The following is a 14,255-nucleotide window of genomic DNA, read 5'->3' as shown; positions in this document are numbered from 1 at the left end:
AATAGAAAAACACTATTTCAAAATAGGTTTTGTGTGTAGACGTGTTAATTCGAATTAGTTTAATTCGAATTAACTATTTCAAATTAAGTTAACTCGAATTAACACTGTAGTGTAGGCGTACCCTAACATACTTTAAGATGCTCAAAAATAAAATTGTGTCTCTTTTCCTCTTTGTTCATTTTTTTAACTTTGTCATAGTGATGCCCTATGAAATATTCATATCTCAAACATCAGTACATGGCCTTTAATTCACCCATTCCATGAATTGCACAGAAGGAAACTTTGGTTCCTAAGAGTGATTTATTAGTCATTGATTGATGGGGGCTGCCCAGTTTTCGGCACCTCAGGACTGCAATCTGACATCTAGCTATCAACTTATCCCTCGAATGCCTTGTTTTTCTTCTTGCCCCCATCAAAAAATTAATTCTCCCATAGCTAAATTATTCAAACATGATTTGACAGGAATAAGAGCACTTCAAGAATGAAAACTACTCTGGTGGTGGAGAGCTGATTTTTAACAACACGGAGAAGCTATAAACAACTTCATTTCACACATTAAAATGGTTTACAACTCCAAAATTATTCCAGATTTTGGAAATGAATTCCCATTTGAGTTATCTGGATTTGAAGTGACAAAATGCCAAAAAACAAATTGGCAATATAACAGCATAGGTTGCTGTTTGTCTTGGCCTCCTAGGTAGTCCATGGGTGCTTGAATGGAATGCAATAATTTATGAAACACTGTTATTTTAAAAGGTGAAAATGAAGAGGTTCAGGGAATCCAAGATCAAAATGATAATACAAGCAATCAAGAAAGTTATGGTTTAAACCAGGCAGTTTGATTTAAAAGAGGAACAGGTCTGGAGGCTTCAGAAGCATTTCTCAAGTGATACTCATAGGGTATGTCTACACTACCACCCTAGTTCGAACTAGGGTGGTTAATGTAGTCATTCGAAGCTGCAAATGAAGCCCAGGATTTAAATATCCCGGGCTTCATTTGCATCTTGCCGGGCGCCGCCATTTTTAAATCCCCGTTAGTGTGGACTCCGTGCCCGCGGCTACATGCGGCATGGAGTAGGTAGTTCAAATTAGGCTTTCTAATTCGAACTACTGGTACACCTCGTTCTATCAGGAGTAATGGTAGTTCGAATTAAAAAGTCTAATTCGAACTACCTACTCTGTGCCGCGTGTAGCCACGGGCACGGAGTCCGCAGTAACGGGGATTTAAAAATGGCGGCGCCCGGCAAGATGCAAATGAAGCCCGGGATATTTAAATCCCGGGCTTCATTTGCAGCTTCGAATGACTACATTAACCACCCTAGTTCGAACTAGGGTGGTAGTGTAGACAAACTCATAGACTCTAAGGTCAGAAGGGAGCATTATGATCATCTAGTCTGACCCCCTGCACAATTCAGGCCACAGAATCTCACCCACCCACTGCTAGAATAATCACAAACACTTGTGTGATCACAAACACTTGACTGTTCCACATGGAAAAAGTTCCAACACAGATACTTTTGCATGTTTTTTACAAGAACTATGGCTTTGAGGAGTTAATGCCCGAGTTAACCTATAACTTGGCTCAGTTTATTCCATTTTGCCATGTTGTAAACCAAATGTATATCATGTTTAGAACTTTGGTGCATAACCCTGCAAAGTAATCAGTCAATAAATAAACCGTTAGAGTCAATGGAAGTTGCATCCTGAATTTGGGCTACTTTTCTAAGGAAGATTTTTTTTTTAATATGGCTGTTCTTGCTATCCTGATTTTAAGACACTAAAAGGAAGTGAGCAAAGATACTGAATTATTTTTACTATTACTAGCTTCAGTTTGTGAATAAAAACATGGCTCAGGTTTTAGCTTTCGAAGAATGAGAAGCATGCAGTCCATATTATAACAATCTTGAAAAGTTATATCAAGTTCACATACATTTAAATAACCCAGAATTTAAACTCAAATTACAACAGACCACTTAAAAGGATGTTTGAGTAATATTGTTTATAGAATCTTTCCCAGTTTGATTACATGCGGATTTAGAAAAAAAACTTTTAACTTGTTTACTCTCTCTCACTTGCTCACATACTTTTAACGAGCATGCCCGTTTCTTGTTCTTTAGACTATAGCTGCATTTTCATAAGAGAGATGCTCAAGAAGAAGAAATATGGAGACAAATGTTAGGTGATGGTGAGGTCTGAAGCTTTGTTTTAGCTTCTTTACAATTGTGGAAATTGGATTAGGATTTCCAAAGCCCCGAAGTTCTAAAGTACTTAAATCTGGTGTGTGGATTTGGACCCATTTCTAATATTAAAGAGAACAGGTAGAGCTAAAACATGTAAGGACAATGAGCTACCAAAAAGCAAGATATGAGCCTGCTATTATTTTTTTATTTTTCTGTAGAAAAGAACAAACACAATAAAAAAAGATAAGATTTTTTTTTAAACTAGTGCAACTATTCCCCTATTTTTATCCATCTCCTTCCCATATTATTCTTTCCCCATATCTCAATTTGTGGATGAATAACTGAAAAATAATGTTTTGGAGGCATAGTCACATTTTTTAATCAGTATTGTATTGTGAGACATAGTAAGGATTTGTGTTGCAGGATGAAAAATGTCTCACTAAAATGTCATTTTCTAATGGAACTTTTCTGTCCTACAGAATGTGCTGTTTTTTTCTTAGTTTGTTTCACTGACAAAGGCTATGTTTTCTTTCCACAGGGAAAAAAATCAAAACAAGAATACCTCAAATAGCAAGAATAATAGCCAAAGAAGTCCCTTCTGGCCCCAACTTTTCTAAAAAACATAAATAATAATAATTGGATGAATTGGTAATACCGACATTGCCTCTGGCCCACCAGCAGGAGTGATTCTGTGCTCTCTTGTTGGCCAGGGCTCAGCCCTGTAAGCACCTGAAGAAATTCATACACAGTATTTGGGCTGACTGTGAGTAGAAGCACGGCAATCAGCAATGCAGTATGCAACAGTGAAAGCTCTTCAGGAACGAGAAATGGTGTTTGTGCTGTGCCTAACACAACAGGGCTTTATCCTGTTTGGTTATTAAAACAAACAAGCCTGCAGCTACTCACACTCCTCACCATCTTATTGCCAGGAGAATGGAGGGCGGGCTTTAAATATGGAATATGAGAGAGCCTCTTCATCCTGCTGCTTTGGTGGTGAAGGGTAATCATCAAGGGGAAAATTAAATGGAAGCAGCTAGCTGGTTCCTCCTCCTCGTCTTCTTCCTCCTCCCTTCTCTCAGGAAGTACAGGCAGTCCCCGGGTTACGTACAAGATAGGGACTGTAGGTTTGTTCTTAAGTTGAATCTGTATGTAAGTCGGAACTGGCGTCCAGATTCAGCTGCTGCTGAAACTGATCAGTTTCAACAGCGGCTGAATCTGGACGCCAGTTCTGACTTACATACAGATTCAACTTAAGAACCCCAGGCATCCCCAAGTCAGCTGCTGCTGAAACTGATCAGCGGCTGATTCCAGGAAGCCCGGGGCAGGGGCTTCCTGTAGTCAGCCACTGGTCAGTTTCAGCAGCGGCTGACTTGGGGACGCCTGGGGCAGAGCAGCTGGGGTGCTGCTGGGTTGGTCCAGTAGCACCGCTCCTCGGCACTACTGGACCAACCCAGCAGCACCCAAGCTGCTCTGCCCCAGGCGTCCTGATTCAGCCACTGCTGAAACTGACCAGCAGTGGCTGAATCAGGACGCCTGGGGCAGAGCAGCTGGGGTGCTGCCGGGTTGGTCCAGTAGCACCCAGAGCGGCGCTACAGGACCAACCAGCAGCGCCCCAGCTGCTGTACCACAGGCGTCCGGAGCAAAGCCGCGGAGCACGGGGCCAGCGGGACAGCCCAGACGTGCCGTGGCTGTCCTGCTGCCCTCGGGCTCCGTGGCTTTGCTCTGCTTTGCTCTCCGTCTCCCTGGTCTGCAGACCAGGGAGTCAGGGAGCAAAGCCGTGGAGCACGCGAGCAGCAGACAGCCCAGACGTGTCTGGGCTGTCCGCTGCCCGCGTGCTCCGCCGCTTTGCTTCCTCTCCCTGGTCTGCTGGAGACCAGGGAGACGGGCCCCGTTCGTAACTGCGGATCCGACATAAGTCGGATCCGCGTAACTTGGGGACTGCCTGTATTTACATTTAAACCTCCATACTCTGGGCATCCTTAATTTAGAACACCCATGGCACAGAGGAGGAAGTAGCTTTATGAGCTGCAGTTCCCCCTGGGAGAATGGCAGCAAGCAGAGCCACTTCCCCTGAAGCTTTTCTCTGATGCTCCCATAGCAATGGGGAGAGGGGGTGATGGAACCACCTGTGCCGCTCCCCCCCGAAGTGGGGTACCAGGTAAGCACTCCACCTCCACCCCCTCATGCCCAGACCCTGCAGTTCCCTCTCTAGCCCTGTTTCCCAGGGTTGCTGGATTAAAGAGGTTCAAGTGTACTTTGTTCCATCGGGGCCCTATTCTCTCAAGTAGCTTTACTAGCTAATGGAAATCTTGTTTTGAAATAAACCCTTTGGTAAATTCAATATCCTATGGCAGGGTTTTCATCCACCCGCCATTGAGCTCCCACATTACATGTTGTGAGGCACAAGGCAGTGCCTCTACATAGCAAGGTTGATGAATCCAGACACTGTTAATGTGTTGTTGTGTGTGTACTGCAGGTAAAAAAAGATGCCATCACAGTGTCCTATTTGATGCTGAGCAAAAGTTGAAAGGGAAGGGAAGATGCTACAGAGGGAAAGTGTGGTCTGCTGTAAAGGGTTCTGTGTCAGCCCCAAGATTGCAGTTTCACAGTCCTTGTTTTGGGACTGAAATATAGCAAAGGCTGATCCATACTCCAAACAAATGTGGACAAGCATACGCCCTGTTTCTTGGAGTGGGGGGAGGTAGGGTAAGTCAATAATTCAATGTGACTCACTCAGGATCTGGAAGGTGCTTAGGTCCATTTATAATGCTGCTGATCTGGAAGAGGAAAGGTACCAATCTTCTGCATCTGTCTGTTTTTATGTACCAAATAAAAGGGCCTTTTTAGTTACCGAAAGGTGGCATCCCTTACTGATTACCTGAATAATTCCACCATACTTCACTGGTACCGTCTTTGCTAATATTCTGGACATTGGCTCATGCTGTGCGTTCACCCCATCAAGTGTCACCTATTCTCTCACTTGGGCTATGTCAAGACTGCAGAGTTTTTCTGGGATACCGGAAAAACTCTGCCGCGTCCAGGAAACTTGTCCGCTTTTTCAGAACAGTTTCCAAAAAAGTGGGTGCATTTTTTTGGCATCCCTGTATTCCTCATAAAATGTTCCGAAATAAGAGGCTTTTCTGTCATTTGGCCCCATGTAGACAGACCAAATGTTGGAAAGCCTCTTCCGAAAAAACAAGCAGAAAAAGGTACGCAAATTGCAGTTCACAATTTGCGTATCTTTTTCCAAACACCCCTCACAGTGTAGACATAGCCATATTTGAAATGGAACTATCTTCAACATGGCCCTTCCTCCACTGGGAGTAAGGACCATCAGAGGTGATGGAGACCTTTCAACCAACTGTGGCTTAATCTTGGAAGAACAGCTCCCTTCACATGTATGGAGCTCTGCCCATTGGGTTTCTGCATGGATGTCAGGTTTTGCCTGTGGGAAGCAGTTTGTGGGCTTAGGGCATGGGGCATTCTCTTCACTGAGGGGACAGACCTTATGTCAGCATAGTATAGTTCCCAAGGACACCTCTGTTGTCTTATGCTATGGACTTCAGATTAGTATTGGGTCGCTTATTATAGCCGGTATGGCTTAGAACTTGCTATGTAGGTAGCAGCTAGATAACTATGGATGCTGTTTATTCTTCAAGAGGGCTGAGAGGAAGAGTGGGTGTGATGTCTCTCGATATGGAATGGAAAAGAGAGCTGAAGAATGTGGTTTTTTGCATGGCTCAAGACAAAACTAAAATTTAGTTTTGGTAAAGTTTGGTTTGGCTTTTTATGAAACTGCAGAGAGCTGAGCTTGAAATGACAAGGGCTTTTGGAGGCTGGTGTTGTACAGCTCCGGCGTGTGATGTTTTTCTAACAGCTTCTCTTCACTGTCATCAGAATGCTATTTCTCTAGACTCACTGTGGGAGGCAACAGATTTCTTGGAAAAGAAGGCTGGCTTGACACCCACAGGCTAGCAATGGTTTCACAAGAGAGAACATGACTTTACATTTGACTCTCTTAAAAAGAGATTAGCGGCACTGTGATTCGTACGAATTGCCAGGGTGTGTTTCTCTCCCCCTCTCCCCTGAGTCTGAACTCCAGCAGGTAGGTGTTAGTGAGTGAAGCATTTCTGGCATGATTTCTATCCCCATACAGGAGAATGGGAGTGAAAAATGACACACTATAAATCAGGGGGAGGCCAGCACAACTGAGAAATAGAGGGGGTGAGAGAGGCAGATTGGCTCAGATTTTTTTTCTCCTGTTCCTTTGCAGTTGAAACCCTTTGAAGGTTTTCACTAATAAGCTGAAAATTACATAAATGTTCCCCTCCCTGTATCCTGTATTGACTAATAGTCAATATGGGTCCACTAAAGCATGCAGACAACATATATGAGGCAGAGAAAAACCTCCTGAGGCGAATGCCTTTTCTTAAAATGGACAACAAACATATAGATGTATCCCTTGAGGTTCTCTGTCATTATGAAGTCTCATGGTAAAGTAAACTCTGAATGAGACCTTAAAAGCAACAAGCTGTTTTCAGTCTCAATAGCATCAGTTTTTTTCCAAAATCAGTATATCTATAGCTCTCCAGATATATTTATAACCTTCTGGTCTCTTGTTTTGGAGAGTTTTTAATGTACAGTTCGAGTGAGGATAATATTCCGTTGATTGCACTATGACAGATTTCCAAATGGATAGATTCTGCCACCCTCACTAAAAATAAGGATTACTTATTCCTTTAATAATTTCACTGAAATCAATAGGATTGTTTGCAGAACACTTTCATAATTGTAAATTAGGGTAACAGAATTGGGTCCAAAATAATTAAAATGGCTCAAGTCACATCAAAGGGACATTCTTTTCAAACCACTGTGTCTAGGAAAACTAAAATAAAAAGAGGCAAGCCTACCAATTGGTTCTTGTCTTCTCAAAGAATAAAGAATATAGATAAATGGACAATGAATCAGATTTTATTAACAAGAAAATCAGAGGGCACTTCTGTCAATGATTCAGAAGTAAGCAAGAGAACTGATATTCGTATCAAATTATAGGTGATATTACACACACATGCAGGTGCTATGATCAGATGGAACCACAATATGTGATGTTCTTAACAATACTGGTTACCAAGAACTCTTGCTCTGATACATGCATCTAGAACAGAGAGAAAAGTCTACACTAGATGATAGCAACATTGGCTGTGATGACTAAGGACTTGTTTTACAGAGAGTTAATAATAGCATAGAAGCTAACATGAACAGGAAGGATTTGGGGTGAGCTTTCTAAAGAGCAAGTGACTCAGGTTCTCCGCAGGAATAGGTTGGGCTGTAAAAATTATGGAACAACTTTTGACTGTGTAGAGTCACTGGAAGTGGACAGAGAGGAATGTTGCATTCCGGATGAGGAGAGCCTTTAAATAGTACACAGTAGCATAGTGTGCCCTCAGACATAACATCTCACACTCTGATCCTATCAGATTTCACAACCTCTGAAGGATCAGCCTGAGTCATTACAGGGGAAAAAAACCCCAGGTGCTGTGGGGAGTGGCGGTGGTGATTCACAGGATGGTACTCTTCCCACTGAGTCAATGATGAACCAATTCCTGGGGAGGGGACTCTGCTGCTGGAAGCACTGACTGTTAGATCAGATATCCTTGCTGTTTGGTTGGGGGGGGGGCCGCACACCAATGAGAAGCAAAAAATGTTGAAAAAATCCCACTGACATGGCTCCCGACGAAGAAGCAGAAAGACACTTCCCACATTCCCCTTGCACAGAAGAGTCTGGGGGGCAGGGTGCCATGTGTCCAGTATTGACCCGGACAGTCCGGTATTTTCGCCTCTTGTCCAGTAAAAAAATTCAGAAAGTACCGAACGCCTAAAATGTCCAGTATTTTCTGCTTTTTTCCCCAGCCAGGAGGCAAAAATCCTGGGTGCTTACTGGGTTCTGCAGGGAGCTGTCCGGCCCGGAGCAGGGAGACAAGGTGGTGGACAGCCGCTGGCAGCCTGTTAGGACCCAAAAGCCTCAAAACCATTTCTTTAAGGGGCCATGCTGTTTTTTTAAATTTTAATTTAATTTATTTTTTTTGCTTAACAACTCTCTGGGTCCTTTTTTTTTTTTATTCCTCTCAACAACTTTGGTCTACCCCCTTTTTTTTTCTCAACAGTTTTTTCCCAGATTTTTTTTTTTTTTTTTTTTGGTGGGGTGTTAAGTATTTTTGGTTAAACCATCTGGCAACCCTACTGGTGAGGCCTAGGCTAGTAGATTTTGTGCACTCCATCCGGTGGGGAGGCCATGAGGAGGCTGGAGTGACAGCTCGGGCTCCCCAATGCTGGGGGAGCGGGAGGGCCTGACCCTTGGATGCTGTATCTAGGCAAGCCCGGGGCCACATTCAGCCTCTGGGCCTTAGGTTCTCCATCCATTTTAAAAGTTTCTGTTCTACCACCATGTATCCCACAGTGTGGATTTCCTGTGCTTTTTTGTTCTTTAATTGTTGGCTATGGGCAAAATTTTCCAAAGCATCTAAGTCCTGTTTTCAAAAGTAACTTTCATTGAGCATTATGCCTTGTGTACACAAACACGTAGGCCTATTCTATACCTAAAACTCAGGTCAGTTTAGTTATGGTGCTCTGGGATGAGATGAAAAAATCCCCTGCATGATTTAGTTAAGCTGATTTAAGCCTAAGGATAGACATTATGAAGCACGTGAAAAATTCTTCCATCAACCTGATACCTCTCTTCAACGGGGTGGATATATGTAAAGATTGGGAAACCCCTTTGCTGAGAATTCTGACCATCCATGTCATTTTTGAAAATGGGACTTAGACTTCTAAATCAAGCGGGTGCTTTTGGAAATTTAACCTCTGTCTATACTCTTGAGGCCTGATCCAAAACTCGCTTAAGTCAAGGAAAAGATCCTCATTGATTTCAGTGGGCTTTGGATTAGACCTTTAGATCAGAAACTCCTTGTAGCAGGAACCACTTCTTACTGTGTTCAAGCTTGTAGTTGGTCCTCAACAAATAATTCATATTAATGTATTCGTTAATGACTTAGAGGGTGGAATAGACTTGTAAAAATTGTGGATAGTGCAAGGCTTAGAGTGGTTGTAAGCAATTTGGAGCACAGAATTAGAATTAAAAATTATATTGATAAACTGGAGAACTAGTCTGAAACCAATAAGATACAATTCAATAAAGACAAGTGCCAAATAGTGCACTTAGGAAAAATCAAAAGTTCAAAATTGGGATTAATTGGCTGGGCTGAAGTATTCTCAACAGGATCTAAGGGCACTAGTGGATCACAAATTGAAAACATTCAAGAGTGTGGTTCTGTTGCAAAAAAAGAAAACATCAATCTGGGATGTAATAACAGGAATGCCATATGTTAAGAGATGGGAGGAATTTGTTGCACTCTGGTCTGTACTGGTGAACCTCAGCTGGAGTCCTACACATCCAGTTTAGGGCACCACACGTCAAGAAATATGTGAACATATTGGAAACAGTCCAGAGAGGAGCAATCAAAATGATAAAAGATTTAGAAAACATGACCTTGTTAGTAAAGGCTGAAAAACTTAGGCATGTTTTGAGGATCAACTGTCTTCCATATCGTCAGAGGCTAGGACAAGCAGTAACTGGTGTAGCTCCATTTTTATCAGTGACCTAGAAGAAATCATAAAATCAGCACTGCTAAAAATTAGCAGATACCAGAAAAGTTGGGAGGCAAGGTAAATAATGAAGACAACAGGGCACTGATTCAGAACAATCTGGCTTGAATCCTGGGAAGCAGTGACTCTGAAATAAGATTAGTAGTGGGGGTGGATTTTCAGCTCAATATGAGCCTTGAGTGTGATGCTGTGTCCAAAGGAGCTAAAGCAATCTTTGGATGCATGAACACGGAAATATTGCGGAGGAATAGAACTATTATATTGCCTTTGTATTTGGCACTGGTGTGACCTCTGCGGGAATACCATCTCTAGCTCTGATGTCCATAATTCGTAATGAATGCTAATACATTGGAGAGGGATCAGAGGAAAACCAAGAGAATGACTGAGGTATTGGAGAACGTGTTTTACAGTGTTAGACTCAAGGAACTCAATCTATTTAGCTGAACAAATAAAAGGTTAAGGGCTGATTTGATCTCCGTATACAAGTATCTACATGAGGATCTAATACTTGATAAAGGCTCATAGGTCTAGCAGAGAAATGTAGAACACACTCCAATGGCTGGAAGTTGAATCTAGATAAATTCAGACTGGAACTAAGATGTACATATTTAACAGTGAGAATAATTAACCACTGGGGCAATTTACCAAGGGTCGTGGAGGATTCTCCATCAGTGACTATTTTAAAATCAAGATTGATTCTTTTTCTATAGATATACTGTAAAAATTATTTTGGGGGCAATTCTATGGCCTGTGCTACACCAGAGATCAGGCTAGTTGATTACAATAATTCCTTCTGGCCTTGGAATCTATCCATTTAGTTTGCAGCCAGGAGAATTTAGGTTAGATATTAGGAAAAAAAATTCTAACTGTAGGTTACCTAGGGAAGTTATGGAATCCCCATCATAGGATAGTTGTAAGAACAGGTTAATCAAACATATGTCAGAGAGAGGCTGAGAACCACTGATCTAAACAATTTACCATTGTGTGTCATAGATGCACATTTCTATGTGTTGTGTGCTGCAGCCATACAATATATGCTATTTATATGGTCCTGAGGATGTCTCATGGGCTGAAGCTGGGAGTTAATTGGGCCACAGGTGACTGGTGTACCATGGGTTGAGAACCACTGGTCTAGGTATACTTAATTGTGCTTCATAGCAGGGAAATAGACTAGACTTGGTGCCTTCCAGCTACGTGCTTCTATGACACTATAAGGTACATTATAAAACATATATAAAAGCATGATTCTCCTGAGCACTTGTGGCCATTAAAGGTCCTATGCTAATCTTTATAAGAATAAAACTGTAAACCATATTCCAACTTGGATGATTCTTTAAAAAAGTAGAGCAACTAGTTTTTGTAGTATTCTTCTGGGTGGGCAGATGCTAAAGGAGCTCTCAGATGGGGGGAGACACCTTTCTGGGGAGCCCTGAAATTTGGAGAAGATGCTTTGCTAAAGAAGACTTTTGTGTGTGTGTGGGGGGGGGGCAGGGGCACTTCCTTAGGAGACATGGGCTTGAGAGAAATTGTACTCACCTGAAGGGCTGCCACACAGCAATAATGTTCTTCCAAGCTGCAGAATGTCAGCTAGGCCACGGTCACTAATATTTCATCCTGGCATTTCTTTTGCAAAGATTGTGCTGAACATTCCTCTTGGATTTTGCTCCACTTGCCTTTTCACTCATTTCCCTCTGTCTTTCTGCCCCACCCTTCCTTTGATGAGATGCTGAGTGTTCACGGTAACCCACTGAGGTAAAAGACAGGCTGAAGAGGACAGGTAATGTAAAGAGGAGAGCTTTGTCTCTTTAGCTCTTGGGCACCAATGACACGTATATTTTGTTTTCACCACAGAAAAAAGCTATTAAAAGCTTTTCTTCAGTTTTCCAGCAAAATCTGTGAGTGGACTTTATTTGGGGAAAGGCTTTTTTAAACTACGGGCTGATGGTGAAAACTCCAAGTACACACATTATGTTTCATTTAATACTTAACCATCTGTTAATATTTGGATTCTTTTTGGTTACCTATCTAATCCACATTACTGTTTAGTATGAAAGGATAGATTTATCCTCACAACACTTCTGTATTAGCCCCATTTTACAGATGGGGAATTGAAATACAGAGAGATTAAATGACTTCCTCCAAAGACACAGAGGAAGTCTGTGGAAGAGCCTGGCATGAACTTACTTCTCCTGAGTGTGAGGCCAGTACTTTAACCACATGCTCATCCTTCCTTCTGTCCTATTTTGAAGCTGATGATGAGAATTAGCCACCACAGAGGCCAGTGGTGTCAACACAGGCTGATAGATTTATTATGAATGTAATTAGAGAAGGGCATAGGAACCCTCCTGCTATAGCCTTGGGGATGCTTCATATCATGCTTCAAATTTCATTTCATTCACGCTTTCATTACTTCAAAATAATTTTTGTTCTTTAAACAGAGATATGAAAATCCTCAATCTAAGAACCGTGAAATGCAGGGGGAAGTTTGGATCTAAAACCAAATCTAAACATTATTGCTTCTCTATCTGTGTAATCGTTAAACCCTGGAGCTGGACTCTGGAGAAGTTTAAATCAGTTTTCCTATTTGAATGTTGTGAGCTGGGTTCCAAGCTAATAATGTTCAGACTGCAAACATTTCTTCCCCCGCCGCATCACACTATGTTCTTCAGTGAAAGCGACAAGAAATTCTCAACCTTTGCAAAGCTGCCCTACACTGCAGAGACTTCAGAGCTTCAGCCTAGTAATAACTCTGAAAATCAGCACTGTTTAAAGCAATATTGTAAATTGAGGTCAGCACAGATTTCTTTTCAGAGCACCCTCAGTATCAGGCAAGGTGGGCAGAAGTGGGGGGAAAATTCAGTGAAGTAAGTTCTAATGATCTTCTAACTCATTCTTTTTAACCACTTTAACTACCTCCTGATATTACTTGTTTCACTTAGATAGTGAAGAACTTGCCAATAACACTTTTAACTAAAAGCAGGTAAAAGAATACTTGGAAGAATTAAAGTCTGTCAGCAGGTCTAGCTCATATGTATTTGATGCCATATCAATGAGCTTGCTAAACCACTGGAAATTATTTCTGAAAAGTCACAGAGGGCTGAAAAAAGCTGATCAAATTTTACTTTTTAAAATGTTTAAAATGAGCTTTTTCTGGTCATTACTGTACAGTAAATAGAATTTCAGTCCACTGTGGAACAAATATTAAATGAAAAACTTGGAAATGCATAGGAGCCATTGTGCGATGCTAGCAAAGAATTGCAGAAATAAATGTTTACTTCTAACACCAGGGCTTTGTCTACACTGCAAGTTTTTGTTGCAGCAAATATGCTAATGAGGGACTCATTAGCATGAGTCATGATGTCATTAACATATTTTCTGCAGATTCTTTTTGCGCAAGGGGTTTTTGCGCAAAAAGAAGCAGTGTAGCCACTTCTGTTTTGCGCAAAAACCCCTTGCACAAAAAGAATCGGCAGAAAATATGCTAATGACATCGTGACTCATGCCAATGAGTCCATCATTAGCATATTTCCTGCCCCAAAAACTTGCAGTGTAGTCATAGCCCCTCTCTCTCTCTCTCTCTCTCTTCCCCCCCACCCCACAGAACTTGTACTCCTTCAAGTCCAGTCTCTTACACTCATGACAGGACCAAGCTCCATCTAAACCCTCTCTGACAAGTGTTTGTCTAACCTGCTCTTAAAACATCTCCAGAGATGGAGATTCCACAACCTCCCTAGGCAATTTATTCCAGTGCTTAACCACCCTAATAGTTAGGAAGGTTTTCCTAACATCCAACCCTAAAACCTCCCTTGCTGCAATTTAAGCCCTTTGCTTCTTGTCCTATGATCAGAGGTTAAGAAGAATATTTCTTCTTATTCCTCCTTGTAACAATATTTTAGGTACATGAAATCTGTTATATCCTCTCTGTCTTCTCTTTTCAGACTAAATAAACCCAGTTCTTTCAATCTTCTCTCATAGGTTATGTTTGTTTTCTAGACCTTTAATCATTTATGTTGCTTTTCTCTGGATCTTCTCCAATTTGTTCACATCTTTCCTGAAGTGTGGAGCCCAGAACTGGGCACAATACTCCAATAGACGCCTAATCAGCCTAGAGTAGAGTGGTAGAGTGAAATAATTGCTTCTCATGTCTTGCTTACAATGCTCCTGTAAAATACATCCCAGAATAATGTTTGCTCCACCCTCCCCCATCAGTGTCATGCTGTTGAATCATATTTAGCTTGTGGTCTATAATGATCCCTAGATTTCTTTCTGCAGGACTCCTTCCTTAGGTAGTAATTTCCCATTTTGTATGTGTGAATTTGATTGTTCCTTCCTAAGTGGAGTATTTTGTATTTGTCCTTAATGAATTTCATCTTATTTACCTCAGACCATTTCTCCAGTTTATCCAGATTACTT

This window comes from Pelodiscus sinensis, chromosome 1, assembly GCF_049634645.1.
Source record: "Pelodiscus sinensis isolate JC-2024 chromosome 1, ASM4963464v1, whole genome shotgun sequence".
In the NCBI taxonomy this organism is placed as follows: Eukaryota; Metazoa; Chordata; order Testudines; family Trionychidae; genus Pelodiscus; species Pelodiscus sinensis.
This window is presented reverse-complemented; position numbering follows the sequence as displayed.